General features: G+C 36.5%; 1 pseudogene; it reads right to left on the bottom strand.

Annotated features, from left to right (window-relative positions):
* Positions 1–2,591: 2,591 nt before the first annotated feature.
* On the bottom strand, positions 2,592–19,182 carry LOC109488516 (annotated as a pseudogene).
* Positions 19,183–19,407: the final 225 nt, after the last annotated feature.

The following is a 19,407-nucleotide window of genomic DNA, read 5'->3' as shown; positions in this document are numbered from 1 at the left end:
TCCAAAGGCAAGAGAAACAAAAGAAAAAAAACTTGTGGGACTTCATCAAGATAAAAATCTTCTGCACAGCTAAGGAAACAGTCAAAAAAACTAAGAGGCAGCCCACGGAATGGGAGAAGACATTCGCGATTGACACTACCAATAAAAGACTGGTACCCAAGTTCTACAGAGAACTTCTCAAATTCAATACACAAGAAACAAATAAACAAATCATATAATGGGCAGAAGATACGAACAGACACTTTTCCAATAAAGACATCTAAATGGCTAACAGACACATGAAAAAAATGTTCAAAATCATTAGCCATCAGGGACAAATCAAAACCACATTGAGATACCACCTTATGCTAGTTAGAATGGCAAAAATTGATAAGGCAGGAAACAACAATTGTTGGAGAGGATGTGGAGAAAGGGGATCCCTCTTACCCTGTTGGTGCGAATGTAAGTTGGTACAGCCACTTTGGAAAACAGTGTGGAGGTCCCTTAAAAAGTTAAAAATTGAACTACCCTATGATCCAGTAATTGTACTACTAGGTGTTTACCCCAAAGATACAGATGTAGTGAAGAGAAGAGCCATATGCACCACAATGTTCATAGCAACATTGTCCACAGTAGTTAGATCGTGGAAGGAGCCAAGATGCCCTTCAACAGATGACTAGATTAAGAAGACATGGTCCATATATACAATGGAATATTACTTAGCCCTCAAAAAGAACGATTTCTCAACATTTGCTGCAACATGGACGGCACTGGAGGAGATAATGCTAAGCGAAATAAGTCAAGCAGAGAAAGACAATTATCATATGGTTTCACTCATTTATGGAACATAAGAAGTAGGAAGATTGGTAGGAGAAGAAAGGTAAGAAGAAAGCGGGGGTAAACAGAAGGGAGAATGAACCATGAGAGACTCTGGACTCTGGGATACAAACTGAGGGCTTTAGAGGGGAGGGGGGTGGGGGAATGGGATAGGCTAGTTATGGGTAGTAAGGAGGGCACGTATTGCATGGTGCACTGGGTGTTATACGCAAGTAATGAATCATGAAACTTTACATCAAAATCTAGGAATGTACTGTTTGGTGACTAACATAATAAAAAATATTATTAAAAAATAGCTTACGCTAAGGAAGAAAATCTATTGTGTCTTGTCACCAAACTACAGAATTGACTGGAGTTTCAAGTGAGTGATTTGTGTCCTCACTCTCTCTGATTCTCATCTCTGCTTGTCTCTGCCTTAGCTTCATTCTTCCAAACAGACTGAATTTGGTGCCAGGGATTGTGGGTTTTGTTAGCAGTGGGCTTACAGACTGCCTATGTAATAACCCAGGGAAAATATTTCTTTCTCCTAACTTTGTTCTATAAGTATCCAAAGATGGGTGCCTTGGTAGCTTAGTCAGTTAAGTGTATGACTCTTGATTTCAGCTCAGGTCATGATCTCAGTGTTGTAGGATTGAACCCTGCATTGGGCTCCATGCTGGATATGGAGCCTGCTTAAGATTCTCTCTCTCCCTCTCTCTCTCTCTCTCTCTCTCTGCCCCTCCTCCCTCTTTCCCTCTCTAGAAAAAAAAAAGGAATCCAAAGTGTGGGTCCTGAGCCCTTCCCTGGAGCAATCAATCACTGGTTGGCTGGAGGAAAAATAAAATTGGCCCTGCCAATGTCTCCCCATGGTCAGAGAGGGTAAGGTTTATTTATAGACAAACAGGAAGAGATGATGCTATGAAGATGCAAACAATATCATTACAGCCACCCCTTCACTCCGAAGTGGACATGTGTATGTACATGCACATGTACAGTCTCACTATTGTTACTTTGAGTATAAAAAATTCATTTTGCAGGGCGCCTGGGTGGCACAGTGGTTAAGTGTCTGCCTTTGGCTCAGGGCATGATCCCAGCATTATGGGATTGAGCCCCACATCAGGCTCCTCTGCTATGAGCCTGCTTCTTCCTCTCCCACTCCCCCTGCTTGTGTTCCCTCTCTCGCTGGCTGTCTCTATCTCTGTCAAATAAATAAATAAAATCTTTTAAAAAAATTCATTTTGCATGATATACTGCCTCACATAGAGCCAAATGTTACCTGCCCTCACCCTAAGGTGAGACCACCCAAAGCTATAGCAAAAACAACTTCAAGTGCACCATATCTGAGGCATTAGTTTTTCTCCCCATCAGGTCTCAGTGTTTCTTTTTCTTTTCTTTTTTTTTTAAATTATACTGTCATTTAAAATATTTAATCAACTTTCATCAAAGATTACCAGTCATGTTACATGCCAGGTTTAGCTTTCTATAAACAACTTCCTTTCTGTGTCAAAACAGTTTCAATGAAATAAAAAATAAAACTGCATACTAAGCAAAGAAATTTACTAGCCTTGTTTCAAATTTTATTCCCAGGCTTCTTCAGTTTAATTAGCTTCAAAGAATAAATTGTGTATAAGCAAAAACTGAAAAGAGCTGCAGTATCCAAGGGGCTTGGGCTTTAAAATATTAGAGATGTAAATTTTATTAGACCCATGAACAAAAGTTTAAAAAGCAGTCATAATATAAAATAGCAGCTCCTAGTAACTTCTTCAAGTATTATCTTCTTCAGAAGTTGAATTGATTCAGTTTGTTTCATTCTTGGATGCTTCATCAAAATTATCCACAAAATTTGAAACTTCATCATTGTCATCTTCTCTGATAACTAGTGGTGCTTTTCCATATAGATTGTTTGGGCAGAGCTTCAGCTAGTCTTCTTAAACTAGTCAGACTGTCTGCACCGATTTGGTTTAAGATATTGGGTAGCATTTCTGTCAGAAGATTTGTCTCAGTATGACCTGTAATGGTAAAAGTGTTCGCTGCCAGGAATGTCTGAACTTTAGGGTTGTTAAAGTGGATCACTGTTCCTCGGGTTGTGAACATATTTGCTTCTTCAATATCAGTGATGATGTTTACACATGACTTCTTTAAGGAGAACTGAAGTGCTTTATCATTTGTTGTAGCCGTTTTATAAACCACCTTCTTCAGTGAGCAGTTTCTTTCTCACCAATGTGCACCTCTGCTTCCATTTTATAACCACTAAACCAGCCTTATAAAAATGTAAAAGAGACTCTTTGAGTGGAAGAGAAGGACTATAAGTAAGAGTATGAAAAGTAAAAAACAACAACAAAAAAAGCTGCAAAAATAAATGCATTTGTAAATATCAGTCAAGAGATTCACAAAATAAAAGAATGCAAAATATGATATCATATACTTAGAACTGGTTGGGGAGAAAGAAGTAAAGAGTGGGTTCAACTCAAGTGAAAACCAACTTAAAATAGACTGCTATATGCAGAAGATGTTATATACAAACCTAATTGTATACGTACACACACACACAAACCACAGTAATAGAGGGGCACCTGGGTTGCTCAGTCAGTTAAGTGTCTGCCTTGAGCTCAGGTCATGATCCCAGTGTCCTGGGCTCAAGCCCCGTGTTGGGCTACCTGCTCAGCATGGAGTCTGCTTCTCTCTCTCCCCGCTGACCCTTCCCCCTTCTTATGCTCTCTCTCTCTCTCTCAAATGAATAAAAAAAAAATTTAAAAACCAGTAATAGATAGGGAAAGAATAAAGAAAAAAGGATACAAGTATATCACTAAAGAAAGCCAACAAACCATGAAAGAGAGCAAGAGAAGAAATGATCAGAGAAATAAACAACCAGAAAACAAATAAAAATGACAATAAATACATATATAATAACAATTACTTGGAAAGTAAATAAGCTAAATGATCCAATCATAAACATAAGGGGACAGAGTAGATTTAAAAAAGAAAAAGACCCTTCTATATGCTGCTTACAAGACTCATCACATTTTTTTTCAGATTTTTCTTTAAATTCTAGTTAGTTAACATATAGTGTAATATTGCCTTTAGGAGTAGAATTAAGTGATTCATCATTTACATATAACAGCCAATACTCAACACAAGTGCCCTCTGTAATACCCATGAACCACTTAGCCCATCCTCTGCCCACCTCTTCTCTGTCAGCCTTCAGATTATTCTCTATAGTTGAGAGTCTCTTATGGTTTGCTTCCCCCTCTTTTTTTTTCCTTTCCATTATATCCATCTGTTTTGTTTCTTAAATTCCACATATAAGTGAAAATATGGTATTTCTCTTTCTCTGGCTTATTTTGCTTAGCATAATACACTCTATGTCCATGCATGTCCTTGGAAATGTCAAGATTTCATTATTTTTTATGGCTGAGATACACACACACACACACACTTGGACTCTTTACATCATTCGGCTACTGTTGATAGTGCTGCTATAAACATCAAGGTGCATGTGTCCCTTTGAATTAGTATTTTTGTAACTTTTAGGTAAATACCTTGTAGTGAAATTGTTGGACTGTAGGGTAGTTCTACTTGTAACTTTTTGAGGAAACTCCATACTGTTTTCCAGAGTGGCTGCACCAGTTTGCATTCCCACCAATAGTGTAAGAGGGTTCTCCTTTCTCCAATCCTTGCCAATATCTGTCGTTTCCTGTGTTGTGAATTTTAATCATTCTGACAAGTGTGAGGTGCTATCTCATCATGGTTTTGATCTGTATTTCCCTGATAATGAGTGATGTTGAGCATCCTTTCATGTGTCTGTTAGCCAACTGTATGTCTTCTTTGGAAAAATGGTTATTCATGCCTTCTGCTCATTTATTAACTGTATTATTTCTTTTTGAGGTGTTGAGTTTGATAAGTTCTTTATAGATTTTGGGTACTAAACCATTATCAGGTATGTCCTTTGTAAATATCTTCTCCAAAGTAGGACAAAGAAGGTCATTATATCGTAATGAAGGGGACAATCCAACAAGAATATCTAACAATTGTAAATAATTATGCCCTCAATATGGGAGCACCCAGATACATATAACAGTTAATAACAAATTTGAAGTAAGTAATCAATAGTAATAAAATAATACCCGGGAACTCTAACACCCACTTACATCAATGGACAGATCATCCAAATAAAAAATCAACAAGGAAAATGTGAATTTGTATGATAAACTGGACCACATAAATTTAACAGATATAGTCAGAATATTCCATCTTAAAATGGTAGAATACACATTCATTCCAAGTACACATGAAACATTCTCCAGAATAGATCACATGTTAGGCCAAAAACAAGTCTCAACAAATTGAAAATGATCAGCCATACCATGCATATTTTCTGGACACAACACATAAAACTAGATGTCAACCACAAGAAAAAAATCTGGAAAGACCACAAACAACATGCTGCTAAACAACAAATAAGTCAACCAAGGAATCAAAGAAGAAATTTAAAAATTGCACAGAAACAAATGCAAATTAAAAACACAATGGTTTAAAACCTTTGGGATGCAGGGAAAGCGGTTCTGAGAGGGAAGTTTATAGCCATACAGGCCTAACTCAAGAAGCAACAAAAATCTCAAATAAACAACCTAACTTTACATCTAAAGGAGCTAGAAAAAGAACAACAAACAGAACTCCAAACCAGCAGAAGGAAGGAAATTACAAAGATTAAAGCAGAAACAAATAATATAGAAACTAAAAGAAAAAAATAGTAATAGTAGAACAGATCAATGAAACCAGGAGCTGGTCCTTTAAACAGATGAGCAAAATGGATAAAACTTTACCCAGACTCCCCAAAAAAAAAAAAAAAAAAAAAGGAGAGAGAGAGAGAAAGAGAACCAAAATAAACAAAATCTTGAACGAAAGGGGAGAGACAACAACCAGCACAAAAGAAATACAAAAATTGTAAGAGAGTATTATTAAAATAATATGCCAACAAATTAGACAACCTAGAAGAAATGGAAAATTCCTAGAAACATATGAACTACCAAAACTGAAGCAGGAAAGAAATACAAAATTTGAACAGACCAATTACCAGCAATGAAATTGAATCAGTAATCAAGAAGTTCCCAAAAAACAAAAGCGTAGGACCAGATGGAATCACAAGCAAATTCCACCAAACATTTAAAGAAGGGTTAATACCTATTCCTCTTAAACTATTCCGAAAAAATAGAAGAGGAAGGAAACTTCCAAAATCATTCTGTGAGGTCATTATCACCCTGATACCAAAACCAGATAAAGACTCCAGAGAGAGAGAGAGAGAGAACTACAGGCAGTATCTCCAATGAACATAGATGCAAAAATCCTCAACAAAATACTGTCAAACCAAATCTTACAATACGTTTAAAAAAAGCATTTACCATGATCAAGTGTGATTTATTCCCAGGTTGCAAATGTGGTTCAATAGCTGCAAATCAATCAGGGTGATACATCTCTTCAATAAGAGAAAGGATAAAAATGGTATGACCATTTCATTAGAAAAGAAAAAGCATTTGATGAAGTACAATATCCATTCATGATAAAAACCCTCAACAAAGTAGGTCTAGAGGGAACATACCTTAACATAATGAAGGCCATCTATGGAAAACCCACAACAAACATCATATTCAATGGGAAAAACCTAAGTGCTTTTACCATAAGTTCAGGAACAAGACAAAGATGTCAACTTTCCCCTCTTCTATTCAACATAGTACTAGAAGTCTTAGCCACAGCTATTCAACAACAAAAAGAAATAAAAGGCATCCAAATTAGTAAGGAAGAAGTAAAATTTTCACTATTTGCAGATGACTTGGTACTATATATGGAAAACCTTAAAGACTTCACAAAAAAACTACTAGAATTGATAACTGCATTCAGTAACATTTCAGGATACAAAATCAAAGTATAGAAATCTGTTGGATTGCTATACACTAATAATGAAAAAAACAGAAAGTGAAATTAAGAAAACAATCCCATCTATACTTGTACCAAATATAATAAAATATCTAGGAATATATTTAACCAAGTAGGTGAAAAAAAAACTCTGAAAGCTATAAAACATTAATGAAAGAGATTCAAGACAACACAAAAAAGTGTAAAGACATTCAATGCTCATGAGTTGGAAGAACAAACATTGTTAAATTTCTATAGAACCCAAACATTTAATGAAATCCCTACATTAATGCTAACAGCAACTTTCACAGAGCTAGAACAAACAATTCTAAAATGTATATGGAACCACAAAAGACCTCAAATAGACAAAGCAGTCTTGAAAATGCAAAACAAAACTGGAGGAATTATAAATTACATTACAAAACTGAAGTAATCAGCACAGTATGGTAGTGTCACAAAAATAGATACATAGATCAATGGAACAGAATAGAAAACCACAAATTAAACCCACAATTACATGGTCAATCAATGTTCAACAAAGTAGTAAAGAATACGTAACTGGGAAAAGACAGTTTCTTCAACAAATGGTATTGGGAAAACTGGACAGCAGCATGTAGAAGAATGAAACTGGACCACTTTCTTACACCATACACAAAAATAAAATCAAAGTGGGTGAAAGCCCTAAATGTAAGACCTGAAACCACAAAAAACCCAGAAGAGAGCACAGGAAGAATATTTCTCTGACATTGGCCATAGGAACATTTTTCTAGATATGTCTTCTGAGTCAAGGGAAATAAAAGGAAAAATAAACTATTGAGGCTATATTAAAATGAAAACTTCTTCACAGCAAAGGAAACAATCAGCAAAACTAAAAGGCAACCTACAGAATGGGGGAAGATATTTGTAAATGACATAACCAAAAAAGACACATATCCAAAATATATAAAGAATTTATACAAGTCAGCACTCAAAAAACAAATAATCCAATAAAAATTGGTTACAAGACATAAAAGACATTTTTTCCCCAAAGAAGACATCCAAAAGGTGAATGGACACATGAAAAGATACCCACCATCATTCACCATCAGGGAAATGCAAATCATAACTACAATGAAATACCACTTCACACCTGTCAGAATGGCTAAAATCAACAACACAAGAAACAACAGGTGTTGGCAAGGATATGGAGAAAAATGGAACCTTGTGCACCATAAATAGGAATGTAAACGGCTACAGGTACTGTGGAAAACAGTATAGAGTTTCCTCAAAAAATTAAAAATAGAGCATTAAAATAGAAGTGTTGGTAAAGGAGCTAAGAAAGTGGAGTAGTAGGAGGACCCTAGGCTTGCTTCATCCCTTGAACACAACTAGTTAAATATCAAATCATTCTGAATACCCAAGAAATCTATCTGAGGACTGATACAACAAACTGCACAGCTAGAGGGAGATAAGAGGCCATATCATGGAAGGTGGGAGGTGCGGAGATGTGATTTGGGGGAGAAGTGGATTGCTGGTGCTGTGGAGGGGAGGAAGTCCTTTTCATAAAAAGAGGACAGAGAGAGAGAGAGAGAGAGGAGCACAGAGGGGATCCCACAAGGAAAACACTTCCCCAAAGCCATTGACTGGGAAAACAAGAGAGACTGATTTTAGTGAGTTTTTACAACCAGTGAGGCTCAAACACTGAAGTTTGTGCAGTGCTACTGTGGGGGAGGACAGATAGCCTGGGAGCAGATGGCACAATCTGAGAATCCCCTGGACACACTGGGAGGGATGGTTCTGCCTTCTTGGACCAAATCTGAGACAGGTGGCACTGCCTCTCTGGGGACAAAAGAGCTGGCACATGCCATTACCCTTTCCCACTCTTCAACAGAGGTACAGAGACACCTACTGAGGGCAGCTAACCTGGAAGCCAACTCTTTGCTGCACTTTACTCCAAACTCCACATCCCTGTGCTTTGGTGCAACTGCCCTTCTGGGACAAACCTTCATCAGTCCCAGCATGATGAGACCCACCCCACAAAGGAGCAGCATGGATCTGCACAATACCAAGTCCCTAAAATTTAGAGGTTTTGGTGGGTTTTGGGGGAATTTTTTTCTTGGGGGGTTGTTTTTTATTTTAAGTTTGGAGTTTAAAGCTCAGCTGGACTGCCTGGGAGGGAAGAGAGTTGCACAGTGCTGCTGGGCAGGAAGACAGTGCAGACACAGGGTGAAGGCAGGGATCTGAGGGATGCCTGGGATACAGGAAAGGAGATTGTTTGTTCTCTTGGGGGGGGCTTTCCAGACAACGGTGGGCATGAATTCCCCTCTTGAACAACAAGGGACCTGGCTGGGGCCATTTCTCTCCCTACTCTTCAGCATAAACTAATATCAGTAACCAGCACAACACAACACTGGCAGCTTCAACTGCTTACACCAAACCCTGCTCACTGTGTTCTGCAGGTGCTGATTTTCTGGGGCAAGTGTGCCTCAGAATCAGTGCAGCAGGCCCCTCCCCAGAAGACCAGCACAGCCTCCCTCCCCCTCACACACCCATCTAGCAACCATAGATTACTGCAAAGCTTCAGTTCTAGTGGAAACAGCATTGGGTCTCCTTTAACAAGCAGACCAGAGCACACCTAGTGAAAACCAGCTGCCCTCTGGCCAAGATCTAAACACTCCACACTACAGGTTAGGAAAAACTCTGCAGAGGACTGACCTAAGGGAAAGAGCAGCCAAAATAGAGCAGCAGAGTGCACACAGCATACACCAGAGACAATTCCTGAAATATTAGGCTCTGGATAATATATGATCTTTTCTTTATAAAGCCATCACTCTCAGGAACAGGAAACATAACAGGCTTTCCTGATACATAGAAGAAGACAGAGACCTAGAAAAAATGCCAAGACAGAGGAATTCATCCCAAAAGAAAGAACAAGGATAGGTCTCGATCAGGGATCTAATTGAAGAGATATAGGTAATATGCCTAATCCAGAATTTAAAGCAACAATCAAGAGGATACTAGCTGGGCTTGAGAAAAGCATAGGTACCAGGGAGTCCCTTACCACAGAGATAAAAGACCTAAAAACTAGTCAGGCTGAAATGAAAAATGCAGGAGCAAATGGTATATAATGACACAGGGATGGAAGAAACAAGAGAATTAATAAGTGATATAGAAGATAAAACTATGGAAAATAATGAAGCTGAAAAAAGGAGGGAAAGAAAAATATTGGGGGATCAGGAATGTAGACTTAGGTAAATCAGTGACTCCATAAAATGCAATAACCATATATCACAGAAGTCCCAGAAGAAGAGAAGGAAAAGGGGGCAGAAGGTTTATTGGAGGAAATTACACCCGAATACTACCTTAATCTGGGAAAGGAAACAGACATCCAAATCCACAAGGCATAAAGAATTCCCATCAAAATCACCAAAAGCAGGCCAAGAACAAGACATATTGTAGCTAAATTTGCAAAATATAGAGATAAAGAATAAATCCTAAAAGCAGCAAGACAAAAGAAGTCCCTAAATTACAATGGAAGACAAATAAGTTAGGCAGCAGACCTCTCCACAGAAACTTGGCAGGCCAGAAGATAATGTCATGATATATTCAATGTGCTGAATGGGAAAAGTCTCCAGCCAAGAATACTCTATCCAGCATGGCTGTCATTCAGAATAGAAGGTGAGATAAAGAGTTTCCCAGACAAACAAAAATGAAGGAGGTCATGACCCCTAAACCCACTCTTCAAGAAATATTGAGTGGGAAAGGCAGATAAAAAGTAATGAAGGCTAGAAAGGAACAGAGAATATCTCCAGAAACAATGATAAAGCAAGTTACAAAATGGCACTAAATTTATATCTATCAATAATTACTCTGAATATAAATGGACCAAATGCTCCAACTGAAAGACATAGGGTGTCTTGGATAAAAAGAACAAGATCCATGGTGTGCCTGGGTGGTGCAGTCGTTAAGCATCTGCCTTCGGCTCAGGGCGTGATCCCAGCATTCTGGGATCAAGCCCCACATCAATCTCCTCTGCTATGAGCCTGCTTCTTCCTCTCCCACTCCCCCTGCTTGTGTTCCCTCTCTTGCTGACTGTCTCTCTATGTCAAATTAATAAATAAAATCTTTAAAAAAAAAAAAACAAGACCCAGCTATATGCTGCCAACAAGAAATTCATTTTAGACCTAAAGACACCTGAAGATGGAAAGTGAGGCAATGGAGAAACTTTACTGTGCCAATGGACATCAAAGGGAAGCCAGAATAGCAATACTTAAATCAGACAAACTAGATCTTAAAGCAAAGACTGTAACAAGATAAAGAAGGGCAGTATATCATACTAAAGGGGTCTAGCCAACAAGAATATCTAACAAATATAAATATTTACTCCCCCAACTTGGAAGCACCAAGTACATAAATCAATTAATAACAAGCATAAAGGAATCATTGATAATAATACAATAAGAGCAGGTGACTTTAATACCCCACTTACATAAATGGACAGGTCATGTAAGCAGAAAATAAACAAGGAAACAAGGGCTTTGAGTGACACACTGGACCAGATGGACTTAACAGATATATTCAGAACATCTTATCCTAAAGTAGCAGAATACAGATTATTTTTAAGTACACATGGCACATTCTCCAGAATAGATCACATACTAGGTCACAAATTAGGCCTCAACAAGTACAAAAGGACAGATCATACCGTGCATATTATCTGACCACAATGCTGTGAAATTTGAAATTAGCCATAAAAAAAAACTTGGAAAGACCAAAATACATGGAAGTTAAAGAATATCCTACTAAAGAATGAATGGGTCAACCAGGAAATTAAAGAAGAAATATATATGTGTACACACACAAATGATAATGAAAACACCACCTTTGTGATGCAGCAAAAGTGGTCATGAGAGGGAAGTATATAACAATATGGGTCCACCTCAAGAAGCAAGAAAAATATCAAATATGCAACCTAACCTCTAAAGGAGCTAGAAAAAGAAAAACAAATGAAGAAGAAGGGAAATAATAAAGAATAGAACAGAAATTAATGAATTAGAAACAAACAAAAAACAGTACATCAATGAAACCAGGAGCAGGTTCTTTTTAAGAATTAATAAAATTGATAAACCCCTAGTCAGAGTTATCAAAAAGAAAAGAGAAAGAACCCAAGTAAATAAAATCATGAATTACAGAGGAGAGATCACAACCAACACCATGGAAATACAATCATAAGAGAATATTATGAGAAATTCTATGCCAACAAATTGGGCAACCTGGAAGAAATGGATAAATTCCGAGAAACATATAAGCTACAAAAACTGAAACAGGAAGAAATAAAAAACTTGAACAGACCCATAACAAGCAAAGAAATTAAGTCAGTGATGGAAAATCTCCCAACAAACAAAAGTCCAGGGCCAGATGGCTTTCCAGAGGAATTCTACCAAACATTTAAAGAAGAGTTAATACCTATTCTTAAACTGTTCCAAAAAATAGAAACGGATGGATAACCTTCAAACTCAATCTGAGGAGGGCCATTATCTTGATTCCAAAACCAAAGACCCCATAAAAAAGGGAATTATAGGTCAATATCCCTGATGAACATGAATGCAAAAATTCTCAATAAAAGATTAGCATATCGAATCCAACAGCACAATAAAAGAATCATTCACTACAATCCAGTCAGATTTATTCCTGGGCTACAAGAGTTGGTTCAATATTCACAAATCAATCAACATGATAAACCACATTAATAAAAGAAAGGAAAAGAAGCACATGATCCTCTCAGTAGATGCAAAAAAAAAAGCATTTGACAAAGTACAGCAATTATTCTTGATTAAAAACAAACAAACAAACAAAAAACCTCAGCAAAGTAGGGTTGGGGGAACATACTTCAACATCATCAAGGCCATATACAAAAGACCCACAGCTAATACCATCTTCAATGGGGAAAAGCAGAGCTTTTCCTCTAAGGTCAGAACAAGAGAATGTCCACTATCACCACTGTTATTTAATGTAGTACTAGAAGACCTAGACTCAGCAATCAGGCAACAAAAAGACATAAAAGGAATCCAAACAGGCAAGAAAGAAGTCAAACTTTCACAATTTGTAGATGACATGATACTGTATATATAAAAGCATAAAAGTTTCCACCAAAAATTTTCTTGATCTCATATAAAAATTCAGTAAAGCGGGGGACACAAAATCAACATACAGAAATTAGTTGCATTTTTATACAAAAATAATGAAGCAGCAGAAAGAGAGATGAAGGAATCAATCCCATATATAATTGCACCAAAACCATAAGATAGCCAGGAATAAACCTAACCAAAGATGTAAAAGATCTGTATTCCGAACAGTATGAGATGCTGATGAAAGAAATTGAAATGACACAAAGAAATGGAAAAACATCCCATGATCATGGATTAGAAGACGAAATACTGTTAAAATGTCTATACTACTAAAAGCAATCTACATATTTAATCTCACCCCTATCAAAATACCACCAGCATTTTTCACAGAACTAGAACAAACCATCCTAAAATTTGTATGGTACTACAAAAGAACCTGAATAGCCAATGTAATCTTGAAACAGAAAAGCAAAACTGGAGGTATCACAATTTTGGACATATTACAAAGATGTAGCATCAAGAAAGTATGGTACTGGCACAAAAACAGACACATAGATCAATGGAACAGAATAGAAAACCCAGAAATGGACCCACAACTATATGGTCTACTAATCTTCTACAAAGTAGGAAAGAATATCCAATGGGGAAAAAAAATCTCTTCAACAAATGCTAATGGGAAATCTGGGCAGCAACACACAGAAGAATGAAACTGTACCATTTCATTGCACCATATACAAAAGTAAATTTAAAATGGATGGAAGACCTAAATCTGAGACAGGAAACCATCAAAATCCTAGAGAAGATCACAGGAGCAAACTCTGACATCAGCCATAGCAACTTCTTACTAGATAGATCTCTGGAGACAAGGGAAACAAAAGCAAAAATGAACTAATGGGATTTCATCAAGATAAAAATCTTCTGCACAATAAAGGAAACAATCAACAAAACTAAAAGGCAACCCTGGAAATGGGAAAAGACATCAGCAAATGACAAATCTGATAAAGGGTTAGTATTCAAAATCTAGATAGAGATTTTCTCTTTGGTAGAGAACTTATCAACTCAACACCCCAAAACCAATTAATTCAGTTAGGAAAAGGGAAGAACACATGAATAGATATTTTTCCAAAGAAGGCATGCTGATGGCTAATAAACACATGAATAAATGCTCAACATCACTCATCAGGGAAATGCAAATCAAAACCATGATGAGATACCACCTCACAGCTGTCATAAGGGTAAAATTAACAACACAGAAACAACAGATGTTAGCAAGATGCAGAGTAATGGGAGGCCTCTTATAGCATTGGTGGGATCCAAACTGGTGCAGCCACTCTGGAAAACTGTATGGAGGTTCCTCAAAAATTTAAAAACAGAACTACCCTACAATCCAGCAATTGCACTACTAGGTATTTACCCAAAGGATACAAAAATACTAATTCAAAGGGACACATGCACCTTAATGTTTCTAGCAGCATTATCAATAACAGCCAAATTATGTAAAGAGCCCAAATGTCCATCGAGGATGAATGGATAAAGAAGTTGTGGTATGTATATAAAATGGACTATTACTCAGCCATAAAAAGAATGAAATTTTTCCATTTGCAATGATGTGAGTGGAGCTAGAGTGTATTATGCTAAGAGAAAGACAAATACCATATGATTTCACTCAAAGGTGGAATTTAAGAAATGAAAACAGATATAGAGGCAAATAAAAGATGATGCAAAGTATAAAACAGACCCTTAACTACAGAGAACAAACTGAGGGTTGCTGGAAGGGAGGTGAGTGGGGGAATGGGTTAAATGCGTGATGGATATTATGGAGGGCACTTGTGATGAGCACTGGGTGTTATATGTAAGTGATGAATCACTATATTCTACTTCTGAAACTAATATTACGCTATACATTCAGTAACTGGAATTTAAATAAAAACTTGAAACAAAAAAAAATTAAAAATAGAATTACACAAATCCGGGAATCACACTACTGGGTATTTAACCAAAAAAACAAAAACACTAACTCAAGGAATACATGCATCCCTATGTTTATAGCAGCATTATTTACAATAGCAACCATGTCCATTGATAGATGAATGGATAAAGAACATGTGGTATAGATATACAATGAAATATTATTCAGCCATAAATAAGAATGAAATCTTGTCATTTTCAAGAACTCATGTAAAGCTTGTGAGTATAATGCTAAGGGAAATATTTTGGTCAGGAAAAGACAAATACCATATGATTCCACTCATATGTGGAAAATAAGAAAAAACACAATGAAAAAGATGAGAGAGAAAGAGAGAGAGAGAGAAACAAACCACAAAAGCACTCTTAAGTATAGAGAACAAACTGATGGTTACCAAAGTAGAGGTGGGTGGGGTCATATGTGAAGTAGGTGATTGGGATTAAAGAGTACATTCATCATGATGAGCACTTAGTAATATATGGAATTGTTGAATCACTATACTGTACACCTGAAACTAATGTAACACTGTATGTTATGTATACTGGAATTAAAATTTAAAAAAACTTAATAAAACGATATATCTTTGAAAATTCCAAAATTAGAGAGCGTATGATAATTTTTTTCATAAATCAACTTATTAATTAAATTTTTATTTTGTCTGTCAGATGTTGAATAAGTATGTGCCTTTTTCAGATCTTGAAATACAATTTTTATGCACAATTTTTCAGAATAAAAAAATCGGTATGATGATACTTTCAAGGTTGTGGTGAACAGCAAAAGAAAATTGTAAGCACAATGCTTTTCTCATCATAGAAACTAAATTCAAAATGTTTTTTTTTCTTCTCTTGTCAACTTGCTGTTAAGAATTTTTAAAAATATTTATTTATTTGTTTATTTGAGAGAGAGAGAGACAGAGATTGGGGGGGGGATCAGAGGGAGATGAAGAGGGAGAGAAGCAGACTTCCCACTCAGCATGGAGTCCAACACAGGGCTTCATCTCACTACCTCAGGGTCATGACCTAAGCTGAAATCAAGAGTCAGATACTTAACCAACTGAGCCACCCAGGCACCCCTGCTATTAAGAATTTTGATTCAATATAAGAGTTACAATATCTCACTTTGAATATATGAAGGTAATTCCACCAAATTAGTGTTTACAACATCAAATCCCATTCCCAGTACCCATTCCAATAACGTATTCTGTAAAAATAAAAACAAAACAGAACAGAAAGTAGCAATTGCACACATGCAATCCAATGAGGTATTTGAACTAGAAGAGAATTCTCATTTCAGCAGGATGGTGTAAATCTGTGCTCTGTGGCATCTTCCAGTCTGGAGAACCAGCTGGGAATGATTAGAGCCTTTAAACTTGGCTTCTATGAACTTGGTTCCTTATTCCTTATTCCTAAATGAATAAGAAAAAACATGCTCTTCCTTATGATGAATTTAACTAAGGCATGACTACATTATTCTAAAACCATAGGTTAGGTTAGTCAGCTCTATCAAACATCCAGTATATTCAGTGGCAAAAAATCCCAAGAAATGATACATGTTTTTATAGCCCAAAAAACATCTACAGGTTTTGTTTTGTTTTGTTTTTGCCAGTTGAATTTTCATTGTGTAAAGAGAACCTAAGGCCATGATTGCTAATCCTGGTTGTGTAACAATTCAAGTTGTCTCCAAGAACATCAAGGGCTGTCAAATAATTCTCAAAACAAAATTATTTTTAATTCATTTCAAATTAAAAAAATATGCCAAACATAATAATTATTGGAAGTCATGAACTCAAATATTTAGTGTCACAATTTCAAAGCAGACCAGGAACAAATGATCCAGTCAAAACTATTATAGAGCTATTTTCTCTCCCTTTAAATGTTCAGTAGTGAAATTTTTAAAATGAGATTTTCAGAAATGATGGTGAATCATGTTGATTTTTAGTGGTGTGTATGTACGCTTTAAACATGTGTTTGTTGGGGTGCCTGGGTGGCTCAGTCATTAAGCTTCTGCCTTCGGCTCAGGGCATGATCCTGGCATTCTGGGATTGAGCCCCACATCAGGCTTCTCCACTGGGAAGCCTGCTTCTTCCTCTCCCACTCCCCCTGCTTTTGTTCCCTCTCTCACTGGCTGTCTCTCTCTCTGTCAAATAAATAAATAAAATCTTAAAAAATAAATAAATGTGTTTTTTACACTATTACTGTTTTTGTTGATAACACTTCAGAAAATGTCCATTAAATGTCTATTATTATTGTTATTGATGACACTTTAGAAAGTGTCCATTCAGTGTTTATTGGGGATTTGAAAAGAATTCTAGTTAGCAATTATGCTTCTGTCCATATTCAGGGTAGTATTTCTGTGGAAAAAACAAGTGTGGTAGGACTCTTGATTGCAAATAATAGAGACCCATCTGAAATTAGCTTGAATAATGAATGATGATGGTGATACTAACATATTTTAAAGTATTTTGAGGGTGTCTGGGTGGCTCAGTCAGTTAAGCCTCTATCTTCAGCTCAGGTCATGATCCCAGGATCTTGGGATCAAGTCCCGCATCAGGCTCCCTGCTCAGCAGGGATCTGCTTCTCCCTCTCGCCCTCCACCCTGCTTGTGCTCTCTCTCTCATGCTCTCTCTCACTCTCAAATAAATAAATAAAAGCTTTTAAGAAATAAAAAAATAAAAATATTTTGATTTACAAAACTAAAATATCAAAGAATATCTAGCTATAAGCAGGTGTAAATCCAGGACCTTAAACATTTTCATCAAGACTTGATCTCCCTATATCTGACTCAGCTTCTATTATGTACTTGCTTCGTGTGCTTTTCTCTGTGACGTTTCTTCATGCAGGCAGATTCTTCCTAGTTCATGGCAACAATCCCAGGATTACTTCTACAAGCCAAACTCTAACATAAATAAGTGACCCAGCAAAAATCCTAGAGTTCACTCTTACTTCCCTTGGTCATGTTCATGTGAGTGAACAAATATCTGTGATGCGGGTCAAGCCTGGATCATGCTCCTTCATCTGAGACTAAAAACTCCACTCAAACCCCATGGATTAAGAGAACTGGTGAGTAATTGTTTCCTCATAGAGAATGAGAGTAATGTTAAAAGAAAGGTATGTGAATAATGATGTTGGGCTAGCAAAAAGAAAAGATATTTGCTTCAGCAATACACTATGCATATTCTGTGTATACATTGATAGTTCTTTACACACACACGAAAGTGCATATAATGAACATATAATAATAATCTGAAATATTTATCAGACAACTATAATATTCCAGGTACTGTGCTTATCCAACTTCCTTTCTAAAAACTTTGAGGGATAGGACAGGAAGCCTGAGCTGTGTTGAGACTGGAGTTTTGTTTAAGCTGGGGATCCTGGATAAACAGATGGAAGAAAGAAGCTGAAAATATTCGTGAGGCAAAGGCACTCAAATGGAGTAGGGAAAAACATGTTATGGACTCAGATAGTTCCGGCAATGTTAGGCATTTTTATACATGTTTTCTGTAATCTCACAACAAGCCTACATAGGTATTGTTAGCCCCATTTTGCAGATGAAACTAGGCTTGGAGAGGCTAAATGATTTGTCCATAAGCACATATTTAGTTAGAATATAAGCTAGAATTTCAATGCTGCTGTGTATAGCTTGAAAGCCTGTACTCTTCCTACAACATTATTCAGCACTTATGATTTATAGTGCACTTGCTATATACAATTTTATATAAATGGATAAAATATACTTTGATACTAAGAATTTAGGATGGCTTGAATGCAATCTAGGTAGGAAGAACTGACACATGAAATCTGACAATAGTAAAAACAATATTTTATCTTGGAAGAAAGCAGAGTGGATTCTCTCTCTCATTTGACAAAACTGTTGACAGCACTAACCACATTAATATCCCAGAACACCTTTGATCTCATCATTCTATCCCTTTTATTTCAAGATAACTATACCCTGGAAATTAAATATTGCTCTCATTATTGACACTACCTATAATATGAGTAGAAAGCATTACATTAGCTTTGAAAACTATTTTCAGTAATGCTCCTTTACCACACAAGTTAATGTTTAAGAATATCTCATTGGAGAACAAATCACAATCAAATAGAAATACTGAACAGGCCCTTTGCAACCAGTCAACTCTATCGTACAGAAAATCAGACATTATTTATAAAATAAAATCTGGAAATTATTCCAGAGAACACACCAAGAACTAGATCAAGGGCTTTTCAAATATTTTAATCTTGAAACGGTTTCTCCAATGCACTAACAATTTATTTGCAAACAACATTCAGATTGAATGCAGCAGATTTCTGAATATTAAGTGAATCTCTCATTACAGTCATTTACATTATGAAATTAGTCTTTCCATACTTGGAAGTTTACCTTTTAGTGGGTGGCATTGAGCAGCTTTCTGTGGTTTAACTTTGTCAGCATTTTCATTATCAGTGTTTCTTTTTTTCCCCCCTCTGAGCTATTTCACAACTGTCTAAATTGTATCTGGTTAAAACTTGGCATCTAAATTGCCAGCTTAGATAGAATTCTGTCTCAAAGAAAACCCCAGTGTCAGTCTAATGAGCTAAATTGTATATATAGCACAGTCATTTTAAGGTAGCTCCAATCTCTATT

The sequence above is a fragment of the Ailuropoda melanoleuca genome, chromosome X (assembly GCF_002007445.2).
Source record: "Ailuropoda melanoleuca isolate Jingjing chromosome X, ASM200744v2, whole genome shotgun sequence".
Taxonomy (NCBI): Eukaryota; Metazoa; Chordata; class Mammalia; order Carnivora; family Ursidae; genus Ailuropoda; species Ailuropoda melanoleuca.
This window is presented reverse-complemented; position numbering and strand designations above follow the sequence as displayed.